Source organism: Tachysurus fulvidraco, chromosome 1, assembly GCF_022655615.1.
Source record: "Tachysurus fulvidraco isolate hzauxx_2018 chromosome 1, HZAU_PFXX_2.0, whole genome shotgun sequence".
NCBI classification, from domain to species: Eukaryota; Metazoa; Chordata; class Actinopteri; order Siluriformes; family Bagridae; genus Tachysurus; species Tachysurus fulvidraco.
In genome coordinates this window covers 14,882,731-14,896,681 of record NC_062518.1, presented here as the reverse complement: position 1 = coordinate 14,896,681, position 13,951 = coordinate 14,882,731, and positions in this window count along the sequence as shown.

The following is a 13,951-nucleotide window of genomic DNA, read 5'->3' as shown; positions in this document are numbered from 1 at the left end:
CTTCAAGACAAGAGGAGCTCACTGTTTCTCTGTAACGTGACGACCTGCAATTTTTGCTTATGAGCATTAAGTGGGAGGGGAAAAAAAATAAGAGTCTGCTGAGGGAATGACTGTTTATAGCTCCTAGAGTATAAAAAAACAGAAACTGACTTGTCATACTTTCAGTAAACAGTTTCGTTAGTGTTGACAATTTGAGGAATAAAAAATGAGGTCAAGAAAACTAATCAAAACTAACTTCCCTCTGCTGCATCGCTAAATTATGGTTTGTTATTATTTTCTCATGAAAGCAAACCACAGGTTTAATCATAATTCCAACCCACACACATTTAAAGGATGACAAGAAAAACTCCAAATAGACAGTAACCAGACCTTACGATTGAACCCTTGTCCCAGGAACTCTGAGACACCAACACTACGTGCTGCACCATTCTGTTTATGTCAATCTATATATTTTTTTTTGTTGCTTTTTTTCCCCCTTGATCTCTAACACAGTTCTGTGTCATATCTCAGTGATCTTTACTCTGTTTGGGCAGAGTCCCACTTCTAATCTTGGACTTTATACTTTCACTCTTCCCACTGGAGGCTTTCATTATTATTATTATTATTTTGAGCGTTCGCTTCTTTTAAGCTAGGTACATTTTCCGTCAGAAAACTTCAGACATCGTCTAATGTGAGCCACATCACGATCCGGTGTCTGAGACTTCATCTGCGTTCCCATCATCTGCGTATGCTACGTTTAATAAAAGCAGCACTAACGGCACAGAGGCAACATGTCCTGCACCTCCATACACCTGTTCTTAGCAAAAGCATGCACTAACCACTTAAGTAGTGAACAGTGTCATCATCATCTCCAGCATAACGTGGAGAGATGGATTTCGTGAAGCATGAGAAGACGGATGACAAGCTTTCACTTGCAGTAAACACAAGCCACAAGCCTGGCTTTAGGGTTTTATCATCATGTTGTAAGGGAAACTTTCCTTGACACACTCACCTTTAAGTCACTCATTAAGGGTTTAGTCCTGGATTTCTATAAAGCTGCATTGTGACGATGACATATTAAAAGTGCTACATATACACGGTAAGCCTTTAAATGCCCGAGTAAACAGGAATAAGGAGAACAGTTTGATCAAAGGCCACTCAGCACTTGCTTTATTTAAAACCTGTGAAGAATGCACACGTGCATACATAGGCTTTATTTCTTTGTCTTCCAACTTTGCATGCACTGCGTTTGGCCTTTGCGTCATTAGCTGGTCGTTTATTCTGACGTCACCGAGCAGCCCTGAATAGCAGCATGTATTCAGGCGTGGAGTACGTGCTCGAGGCGCTGTTGGCATTTCGACCGACTTAAAGTTTCCAGGGGAGAAAGACTCCTTTGTGTGGCTTATTACATCAAATAATCTACAGAATCACCACTGATGGGTCATTAGAGTGGAAATGAGTGCTGTGTGTGTGTGTGTGTGTGTGTGTGTGTGTGTGTGTGTGTGTGTGTGTGTGTGTGTGTGTGTGTGTGTGTGTGTGTGTGTGTGTGTTTGTAGCCATGGCATATGGGTTTTGGGGTGTATTACTGTAGGTTGGGTAACGAAGTGGTTGTCCCTGGCTGTATGCCCAAAGCAGCCCCTATTCACATTACGTATACACACACTTACTACAGTTTGATATATATCTCTCCGCTGCTTAATGACAGCTTTTCCACATAACCACAGCATTCTGATCAAGGCAACACATTACTGCACTGCCATCATTCCCACATTGTGTGTGTGGGAGAGAGAGAGAGAGAGAGAGAGAGAGAGAGAGAGAGAGAGAGAGAGAGAGAGAGAGAGAGAGAGAGAGAGAGAGAGCATCAAGAGAGCAATCCATAAAAAAAAAATTCCAAACTCCAGAATTTTAGTCTGCGACTCAAGTCGCCCGAGTGTAAAGGAAAACTTCATAAAAAGAGCATTTGAGAGCAGAAAAGCTACAGTTTCTCTTGTGAGAAAGAAGGAGTCATTTATGACACCAATAAAAAATATATATAATAAATTAAAAATGATATAAATTTTTCCTATGAAGTCCTATAGGAATAATTAAATCATACAGAAATATACAAAGGCATCTTGTGGACCTGGTGACTCCCAGAGGAACGAACATTTCTAACTGGCCACCCTTAAGAAGCTCTGGTTAGTCGTTAGAGCCTTGATTTTGTTTTAAACTGATATTATATATACAGGATATATGGATTCAGGAGGAACAATGCGGGTTTCGTCCTGGTCGTGGAACACTGGACCATCTCTATACCGTCACCAGGTTGCTGGAGGGTTCATGGGAGTTTGCCCAACCAGTCCACATGTGTTTTGTGGATCTGGAGAAGGCATTTGACTGTGTCCCTCGTGATGGCCTGTGGGGGGTGCTCTGGGAGTATGGGGTCCGGGGCCCTCTGTTAAGGGCTGTCCGGTCCCTATATGACCGGAGCAGGAGTTTGGTTCGCATTGCCGGGTGTAAGTCAGACTTGTTCCCGGTGCATGTTGGACTCCGGCAGGGCTGCCCTTTGTCACCGGTCCTGTTCATTATTTATATGGACAGGATTTCTAGGCGCAGTCGGGGGCCGGAGGGAGTCAGGTTTGGGGACCACAGGATTTCGTCTCTGCTTTTTGCAGATGATGTTGTCCTGTTGGCTTCTTCAAATCAGGACCTTCAGCATGCACTGGGACGGTTTGCAGCCGAGTGTGAAGCGGCGGGGATGAGAATCAGCACCTCCAAGTCCGAGGCCATGGTTCTCAGCCGGAAAAGGGTGGCTTGCCCTCTTCAGGTTGGTGGAGAGTTCCTGCCTCAAGTGGAGGAGTTTAAGTATCTTGGGGTCCTGTTCACGAGTGAGGGAAGGATGGAGCGGGAGGTCGACAGGCGGATCGGTGTATCTTCCGCAGTGATGCGGTCGATATACCGATCTGTTGTGGTGAAGAAAGAGCTGAGCCGCAAGGCGAAGCTCTCTATTTACCAGTCGATCTACGTTCCTACCCTCACCTATGGCCATGAGCTTTGGGTCATGACCGAAAGGACAAGATCCCGGATACAGGCGGCCGAAATGAGTTTCCTCCGCAGAGTGGCTGGGCGCACCCTTAGAGATAGGGTGAGGAGCTCAGGCACTCGGGAGGAGCTCAGAGTAGAGCCGCTGCTCCTCCACATTGAGAGGGGTCAGCTGAGGTGGCTCGGGCATCTGTTTCGGATGCCTCCTGGACGCCTCCCTGGGGAGGTGTTCCGGGCATGTCCAACCGGGAGGAGGCCCCGGGGAAGACCTAGGACACGCTGGAGGGACTATGTCTCTCGGCTGGCCTGGGAACGCCTCGGTATTCCCCCGGAAGAGCTGGAGGAAGTGTCTGGGGAGAGGGAAGTCTGGGCATCCCTGCTTAGACTGCTGCCCCCGCGACCCGGCCCCGGATAAGCGGTAGAAAATGGATGGATGGATGGATTATATATACACAAAACCTCTACTACAGATTGTTAAGGCAAAGCGAATTCTCTTGCTAAATGTTAGAGTTCATCTTCATGGATCAAATTTACAGTATATTTTTTAGCCATTTGTCCTCTTTTAGTGGTTTTCTGCTTACCACGGAGGTAGAGAGTCACTATTTGTGTACCGAAGCCTTCCTGTCAGCTCAAGCTACTCTGTCCATTCGCCTCCGCCCACTCTCATTAACATGGCATTGTTTTTGCTAGCAGAGCACAAGCATCAACTACCATGCCAGAGTCAAAGTCACTTATCACTCCTCTTTCTGTGATTTCACACCCAGCACTCTGACTTCTCATTTGACTGATCAGATAATCACAGTTGTTTTTAATAAAGTGGACTAGCATCTGTCTGTTTAAGTCACGCAAACAAAACCTGACATTGACCTACTTTTCCTCAAACCGTAACATACAGCGAGTCTCTCTCTATTGTTCGCACTCGATATGGACTCCATTAATAAAAAGCAATACGCTTTACGCGTTATCGCTGCTACAGCTTTCAGCAAATATTGTTTCAGTGATGTAATGCTATTTGAGAATGAAACAATGCGGGTCCTTCAGAATGGACAAGCACTCTGCACTGAAACGAAAAAAAAGGCTTTAGTCAGACGTATCAAACACGTTTGAACAGAGGACCTCCTCTCCGTTCCGGCTTGCAGGTGCTCGGACAATCCTGGCAGCACAGGTGAGTGGGATTAGCCTGGCCGAGAAGAGAGTGACCTCCAGGTTAACGGCAGGCCATAAAATGTAAGCCTTTGATATAGAGCTGTATATGCAGGAGACAGACGTACCAGCCCAAGCCTAGGGCCAATCCTACAGATTCACTACTGTGACCCAGAACAAGCTAATGAAGGCATTGTATGGAGGATTTGCTGTGACAAAAAGGAAATGGATGGCGATAACATTAATATGTTTTTTTTAAGAATGATAAATATGCATGATTGGTGGACTCAGATAAATAAGATGAAAGATCATAGAGAACGTAGAGAACATCAACATCCCTTTTCGGTATCCCTTTCATCTTCTAATCATCATCATCTCTCATTTATTTCTCTTTCTGTGCCATGAGATCTGTGGAATCTGCTCTCTCGGTTCTCTCAAGCAGCGTCAGCCTCGTCTCCTGCTGCGGTGTTCATCGTTTTCAGTTTCTGTCTGTGCTTTTAGTCGTTTTTGAGCTTGCCAAGCTTTTACACCAGGGACCCTTTTACTTTCCACGATAAAATCTGAAGTGGCTGTTATAGCGGCTGCAGTTCCCCGATGACAACTAAGACTAGCGGCGAGCAAGAGAGCAGCTGAGGCCAGACAAAACCGATGAGAGGGCCTTGGCTGGACCACCCACATACCCACATACACACGTATGTACACACACTCTTCTGGGGCTAAGAGCTTTCACAAATTCTTTAGTTTATATGGCTGAGGGTCTGGTCACAAAGGAATGTTTCTGCAGTAGCGCTGTCTTCTGTTCATTTTGACTGTATTCAACCGTCAGAGTACAAAAATAAATAAAGTGACATTGGAGAGAGACTAGTGAAGGCTGACTGTGACCATGCAGAGAAAACTGCTAGGAGAATAAGTCAAAAGGAACATTTAGGAGTACGAATATGCTCGGGCCCATTTGCAAGTACCCTGAACCCATCGAAACAATCTACACCAACCAACCTGCTCCAGTCCAACTTCTACTGCTTCCTCATGCATATCTGCCTATATCCGCCTTATCCTTCTCCACCTGCTCCTCTCTAACCTGCACTTGCACCCCTGCCCATAAAACCTTCTCATCCCTTCTTTATTTCTTTCCACATTACATTTTTTCTTTACTTTGACCATAACTTGCACTTCTACCCCAATCTCTTGCCCCATCCATCTTTATCATAACCACAGCTTCACATATCTGCCCCATTCAACAATAGCTTTTCCTGAAGTTAAATATATACAGTAACCCTTATTCAACTCAACTGTATCTATCAGCTCAAATCCAGACTTAACTATTTCTCATCCTTTAACACCTGTCCGATTCAAGTTCACCTCCACCCATACTTCCTCCTCCAAACCTTATCTTATTCTCTCTCAGATTTCTACATCTCTTTCCATCTAACCGAACCTCCATCTCAAACTTCTACACCCATCTCTATCCAGCTCTACCCCTTTCTCAGACCCCATCTTTCCAAAATGAATCTCTAATCCTTACAAACCAAACAACCTCATGTCAGATTTGCAAACTTTTCCCAACGCAACTTTTTACTCAGACTCACATTCTGTCCATTTCCATCTATCTCAGACTCATAGAACTTACTCGACTTTACGTGACCGGTGACATCTTTTCTATCCGTGCAGCTTTATCTGCCTTTTCTCGTCAGCCTCAGAATCTCCACCTGTCTCTCATGTAGCATCTGAATGTTTTTGTACAATCAGCAGGCCACGAGCTTCAAAATCCGGTTGGCTTGGACATGTTTTTGCGTATACACGCCGCACCCTGAACCATTTGAACAGTGAACCTTTTTGAGCAAGATATAGTCACTGTATCCAAATAAAAAAGTTTCTCAGAATCACATTTTTAAATGCTGTGAAAGAGTCTTGTTCAACACATTTGGGGGTGAGTTAATGTAGTTTGCCATTTGCAAGGTCAATCCTATGAAATTAGTGACATCTTTAGTTAATGTTTACTGACAAAATGTACTAGACTCTCCAGAGAAAATGAGATGCCTGGCTTGCCACATACCTGCCTACACAAATTTAACTCTACCCCAACTTTATATTCCTTCCTCAATGCATTTTCACCCTAACCCCACCTCATAATTCCTCTCCCAGTTCACTAATATTTGCTCTCCATTAAACTTTACCTCAGACTTATATATACACATGCCTCCTTTCAACTTTATGCGTACTGTTTATACGACCGCTCCTTTTCCTACTTTTAGCTACCACTCACTACAATCTCTAACATCTCACTTCTCACCCACTCTTACCCCTGATTTTCCTCTCAATACCCCTACACGCCTGCCCTCATCTTCAGGCAATAAATTCACCTGTCTCTCCTCTTTGGAATCGTTATATCTCTGCACATATTTCGGCCCTTTGAAGTGTAAGCCTTCTCAAATCTCAGGATATCGTGCCTGCCTTAAGCGTATACAGTATGTGTGCTTGCCAGTTTTGGCATATTATGGTTAAGTCGGGAGCTTTTCTTTTCTTGTGCTTTTTCTTATCAAAGAGAAATCGTCTGCGATGACGAAGGCTTCAGGAATCTGTCCAACAGAGGCTTAACACATCACAAGAAATCGCATGCATAGCAAGCCTAGCTAACTCTGTGTTTTAGGATAGAATTGTATCCCTTTTAGGAACTACTGTAGATTTGAAACCTGTGCCCCAAGAGCCCTCAAGGTGGCATAAGACCCATCAAACCAAAAGTGTTGAAACCTTAAAAAAATTTGTTTTCACATTTGTCATAGATTGCTATTTCCAGCAGGCAGAAAGGTGTATAGTTCCAGCCGTTCCTCAGCAAGTTCTTTCAGGAAAGCAGTGTATAATATAAAAACAACAGCTGGCATCTTTCTTGCTCTCTGTTCCCCTTTCTTTCTTCACGCTCTACCCTGTAGGCTCTCCCAAACTCTTTTATTATAACCCCCTAGACGTCTCTGCCTTAATCTCGGCTACGCTGCTGAGTTGAAAGGCTCCGGTCTTGCCACTGTTTGATCCCTCTCAGTAAGCCCTCAGATCCTCCTCAAGGGGCCCAGAGGAGTATGGGGAGTATGGGGTGGATGGGGTGGGTGGGTGGATGAAGGCACAACAAAGAGTCAGAGAGTGCAGCTGAAACCCGGATGAGAGTGAAGATGAGCCACTTAAATCAGAGCCTTTGTTCTAAAAGCTCACAAGTCCACACTTGCGGCTTAAGGATGATACCGGTCTTCTGATTGACTCTTTAAAAAAAAAAAAAAAAAAAAGCCAATAGTGTTAAATTATGCCTGGGGCTGATTTCTGTCAACACAGAATGTGAAATGTGAAAAATGCACCCAGAAATGACAATATACACAGAGTAAAAGTATATATAGCAAAGCTATGCATTGTGTTGGCATTTGTGTGTGTGTATGTCACGCTGGAATCCGATCCCAATGCAGGGCGAGTCGGCACCTGACTGCTCCACAAAAGCCGGTGTCACAGGTCAAAGGTCGGATGTCATGGATGGAGCCCATATGTTGGGGGAGGCAGAGAATATACGGCAGTTAAATCAGTCTTTATGTCTCTTTAACCGGCCTTTATTTCCATCCCTTGCTATTTCTCTCTCTTTGCACTATTCTGTTTGTGTGATATACATGGAAAGCAGAGAAAACTGGGCACATGGCCTCCTCCATTGACACTGAAAGAGAGCAGATGGTTTGGTCCTTTTTTGCGACCACCCAGATCTTTATCATTGGACATGACTGACCTCGAGGACTCAGAGGACCTCAGAGAGCAGATACAATGTGGATGTGTAAAAAATCTAATAATACAGAATGGGTGCAAACTCTGCATAATACTTCTATATTTTAAAGGAATCGTTTGCAATTCCTGATTGAGGGAGTCTTTTTTTTGTCATTTCCCTCTTTTGTCCTTGACTATCTGGCCTGCGGTTTCCTTTTTTGCCTCAGGCAATTGGGTAGTTCAGGAAGTTCACACTTTGCTTGCTATGAATTGTCTGTGCTCTTGCTTTTCTTTCCTCCCCTAAGTCAATCTCTTCCACCCAACTTGTTTTTTTTTTAAAAACATGACTCTCTTGTTCTGTGTGAAGTGCCCACTTCATTCCCTCTCTTTGTCTCACTGCGTCTCCTTTGAGGTGAGGTGCTGTTTAGAGAAGCTTTGACGTCCTCTAAAGGATGTCGGCTCTCTCCGGCTGATTCCCTTTCTTCCTCCGCTCGGTTCCTGTCTTCCTCTCTTTTATTCTCCCTGTCCTTCATCTAGGTCCAGCACTTAAAGCCACCAGAGAGTATTGAAACCCAAGTATGAAGGTGGGGGAGAGCAGAACGTGGAATGAGAAAAAGGAAAATGTTATTAGCTTTCTTTAATACCTAGATCAGTAGTATAACATGGTGCTGCATGTTGTGTTCTAGTTTATCGGTGCTCCATGTTTACTCGTGAGTTTACAAACATGTTACGCATTGAAACGACAAACTTTTCTGTACGGAGATGTTTATCTAACACATATGGAAGGAGTCTCCAGTGTCAGCAGCCCACTTTACCCAACAGAGCTAAAGATTCCCACTATGGAAAGGACTTTCGGACTTCATAAATCACCAACTTTCGGGTTCTGACATCACCGCCATGTGTTTCGTTCCTTTGTTATTTGGCTAAAAGTTTAATATTAGATTAGCCTGACAGAACATATGTCCGAAAAAGGTCATCGTGCTCCCCATCTCATTGTAGGACAAACTCCCTAAAACTGCTCAGTAGGTGAAAAGGGAGAGTGCAGTGATTTAGAGACTCCTCCTGTCAGCTCATAAGCTATTTCTTTTGTCCATTCGGCAAAGTAAAAACTGACCCTTGGCTATAACTCAGCAGGAAAAACACACACACACACACACACACACACACACACACACACACACACACACACACACACACACACACACACACACACACACACACACACACACACATACAGACACACACACACACAAACACACCGTTGCCCCAGATACCCCAAGCCGTGCCCACTCATTCCTTCACCCCGATCTCCACCTCCCCCTCCGTCTAGTCTGTCCATCCTTCTTTCCCTCCCCGACTCCTTCACTCTATTGTCAGCATACAAAAAAAAAAACATTAGTGCAAAATCAACTTTTTACAAAGAAAACACAGAAACCTCAAACTCTGATAGGAATCTCGCCTTCTCCATACCCACACTGTGACAAATATTAAAACCGCAAATCTTTTTGTCCTTTGCTTTGTTTTAGTTTTTTCGTGCACCTACTGTACATTAGCGCCCTGTGTGCGTTTTCTAAAATCCGTATGCGTGTATTCTGCTCGTGCATGCATCCATGCAACTTCCACATCGACATCAAAAGTGCAAGCTGTTTTAACATAGTATTTCAGAGTTATGCACGGCTTCTCTCTTTCTTTATCTCTTGCTCGGCGTGGGAGTAGCGCCCATGTCGTGCTGGCTTTTAATGGCTCTGCGTTGGAGAATCCGCAGGATTAAATCCAAACACGAACAAAAGGAGTTCAAGACGCACCCTGTAATCCCTAAATGGTGTCTGTGTGTGTGTGTGTGTGTGTGTGTGTGTGTGTGTGTGTGTGTGTGTGTGTGTGTATATATATACTTAGATGCAATCTGGGTAGTTTAGGACCTTGGTGGATTATTACATGCATGGAAAGCAAATAGAAAGTTAAGACCTGTTACTTTTTTTTCCAGCCTGATTGCAGATTGAACTTCAGACAGAATACCAAAACATTTTTTTCAACCTTCCTTAAAAGCTACTTTCTGCCAGGATGTATGGATGATATACATTCTTATAAATGTTTGATGATAAGAATCTCTGTTTTTCCAGAAAGCGAGAGAAAGAAAATCTCGAACCAGTCCTGATGTGTGCGTAGCAAATCAGATTCCACAAGGCTCCAGGGAGAGAGGTGCTGAAGGGCTTTACTGCGTTTCTCAAGCTCCATGCTTTTCAGCTTAATTTGTGATGGCATTGAAACTGAAATCAGTGACAAATACACCAGCATGCACACACTCACACACATACTTTTAAAATTTAGTGCACGGCATACACTTTTTGGGAACACAGACACACACAGCCAATACACAAATTGCATCACACTGCTTGGGAAACACAACATTCACTCATTGTCATATACATAAATGTAAATATATATATTTCAATTTCATTTATTTTTGCTCTCACTCACTCACTTAGATATATACTCCAACTCTCGCTTGAATACGAGAGAATAAAAACCACAGACAGGTGTGAACACTCACTCGTTACCTGCTCATCTGACCCTTGGCCACGCCCCTTCGCCGCTGAATCAACAAAAAGATGTGGAAGCTGTGGAGGGGGAATAAAGTGCAAAAGAAAGGATGATGATGTAACTGTTGACAAGACATCACATAAAAGACATCACACAAGACATAAATCAACCCCCAATTTGTATATTTCTTACAAGAATTTGCTTGTGTTTCATTCATTCATGCCAATGATTGCATTATTAACGAAATAATAATTTCATCTTGTGAAATGAGATTAAATGTCATCAGCCTGTTAATAATGAGATAAGACAAACAAAGCAGGAGCAGGAGAAGAATTTCCTGTGTTCACAAAGTTGCTTAGTTGCTGACTGATTCAGATCACTGACACTGGAGACTCCTTCCGGATATATTTACGTTTTGAAATGCAGCCAGACTTTATCGGTAAACAGGCTGAAGGACGGACAGATGAATTAAAGGTGCTGGGATGGATGAATAGTTTTTTTTTTAATCACGCCCCCATTCCTGAGCAACCGTGTTCTCCGCCATTTCCCTTTTCTTCTTCTGAGAACTGTCAAATCCCCAAGCGAGGCACGCAGCTACATAAACATATAGAAAGCCGTTTAATCATGCGATCATGTTCACGCGTGTTGGTGCATGACTTTACATTCTTTCAGCGATTAAAAAAAAAAGAAAGAAGAAGAAGAAGAAAAACACTGGATTCATTCTTCCTGCACCGCGTTTCTCTTGTAAATTCGGCTTCTCAGGGAACATCTGGAAAGAGATTTCAGCTGGGCGGGGGCGATTACTTCACCATGTCAGGCCTACGTTACACCGATTTTATATTAAAGCCGAAAAGAAATAGCTTTAACATGATACAGGCCGTGACCTCAGAAAGTCGAGATGTTTAAAGAGTGTTTCGATAAAAAAAAAGAAAAAAAATACAGACTGGAGCTCACGTTCCCTTTTGCCTTTTGTTGCAGGAAGTGGGCAGGTGTGATTTTAAAAAAACAGGAAATGGACTAACCAGCCCCCGGGCTACAACTCACACTCGTATGAAAATGCACATTCTGTGCACTCTGCCTTGATTTTAAACTTAAGCAACCCAATCCTGTCGGGACAGCTCCAGCACATTCCAAAGTGCGATTGAAAAGTAGCTCTCCGGATGTCTTCTTTACTAGGAACTGTAGGAGCCATTTATCTTTGGCCATTCAAACGTGAACTAGAGATTTTGGGCCAGTTTGGGCCAGTTTCCCACAGGGTCACATTGTGGAACATTGTGTTGCGTATACAGTATACAATACCAACAGCACGTTGGAGCTATGTAGAAACTTCAAAACTTAAGCATTTCCCCACACAGATTTTACCCTTAGTTAACCCTGTACTGCTTAATATGAAGTAACATGCTAGTTTATTCATTTATGACGAGCTAGCTACTTCCACATAGTTTGCTACCAAGTTAACGTATTAGTTTGATAACATAATTCAGCTAATTTGCTGTGTTGAAGATTAAAGGAGAGAATTGTTTCAAGCTAGCAATGTAAACTGCATGTATCTTGTTAATTAGTTTAATTATTAGCTTGATACCTTATAATTCAGCTACTGAAGCCATTTGTTGATATATTAAAATAATCATACATCTTAGCTCATTAACATGTGGCAGCTTTATAAATGTCTGCTTTGCAATGTTGAAAATGACAGCTAGCATGTTATAGTTATATATATATAGTTATAGCAAAAACTGTAAACAAAAAACTGTACAACTAACGAAAAGGCCTCAGCTTTAGCTAGTTTGTCCTTATCTTAGCGTGATAGCTTTAATAATAACTAAAATTCAGCTATTAAATCTTGAATTTGTTTGCTAATAATTAAAGTTAAGAAGTTTGGGTATTTAGAAAAAGTTATCTATTACTAAAATGTAGATATTGCTAACTTAGATTTCAGCTAATAAATCTCTACTTTGCTATGTTGAAGATTAAAGGTAAGAATTTTTTCTTCCTTTTTTTAATCAAGATAGTTAGTTATAAATTTGCATATAAAGGTTTTGACTATAGCTAGCTTGTTACTTAGTTTAACGTATTAGATTGATAACATAATTCAGCTACTAAAAGTCTACTTTGCCATGTTGAAAATTAAAGCTAACAAGTTTATGGCAAGCTAGCTACTTAAAAATCTGCATATAAATGTTTTACATATAGCAAGCTTGTTAATAATTGAACATCTTTGATAACTTTTAGGCATTTCTATAGAAACAACTTAGCTTTAGCTAGTTTGTTCTGAAGTTAACTTATTAGCTTGATCATTTGTAATTCAGTGACTACATGGATAATGTTCTATGTTGCTAATTAAAGGTAAGGATTTAAGTTATTTTGTGCAAGCTAGGTACTTGTAATTGTTTTATATCGAGCTAGCTTGTTACTTAGTTTAACACGTTAGCTTGATAACTTGCATCTCAGCTAATAAATCTCTGCTTTGTGGTTAAGAATTAAAGCTACTTGCTGCACTTGTGTAGTTTTAACACCTCTGTGACGCAACACGGTCGGTAGCCGTTATCTACTTATCTTTGGACCGACTTTCTTAACACGGCCTTCATTTCTGCAGCTTGTCTGAAAACCAGCCATGCAAAGAAAGCAAGTCACCTTGAAATGTGAGTATGAGAAACAAAATTCTGTCTTTTGTCCAGTACTGAGGTCAGAAACTGATCCCGGCAGCCCAATCGGTTCTGACTTATTTACACTGTCTGCTGCAATAAAGGAGCTTTGAGAGGAGATCTGCCACAGAATTAAATTACTCTGCTGAAGAAGTCAACACAAATTCAGAACAACAGATCTCTCTCTGTAAAAACTACGCTTGAAAAACACACACACACACACACACACACACACACACACACACATGTTATCGTTTAGGAAGATTTCACTGAAACATCATGAATCTTTAGCGCTTTCCTTCACATGACATCCTATGAGGGGTTCTGCCATTCAGCAAATGAGCAGGTATTGTTATCTTTCACAGCTTTTTAATCTTTTTTTGGTCATTTTTTCTTTTTGTCCTGGAGTTGACCAGCTGTTTGTTCATCGATATCCGACTTCAGAATTTTCTTTATATCGAGTGTTACTATGTTCCTGGTTTTCATGTGATATGATGCTGAAACACTGTTTAGTTTCTGATTCTGTTGCTAAGCATCTGGCCATAACAATTGAATACTGTTTCATACAGTACATGCTAAGCCCAATGATGTGGAGTTAACACTGTAAAAGCTTCAAAGCAGGGTTTCTTCATCCTGGAGAAAAAAGTGGTGTTACAGTAACCCTGCTTCTTAAATTACACGTGAAACGTTTCTTTACCCAGGATTAATAACAGGGTTTAGAGCGACGATAAATCGAGGTTAAACTCATTATGAAAAACTGTTGTGTTTATGTTAACTGTTGCCATGTGCTGACTCCTCATTCTGGGTTTTATAAGGTTATGACATTTCACCATTTCTAATGTGTCGGGGCAGCCGACACAAGACGACATGCACCTGTCTCGGTGCTCAGTGCT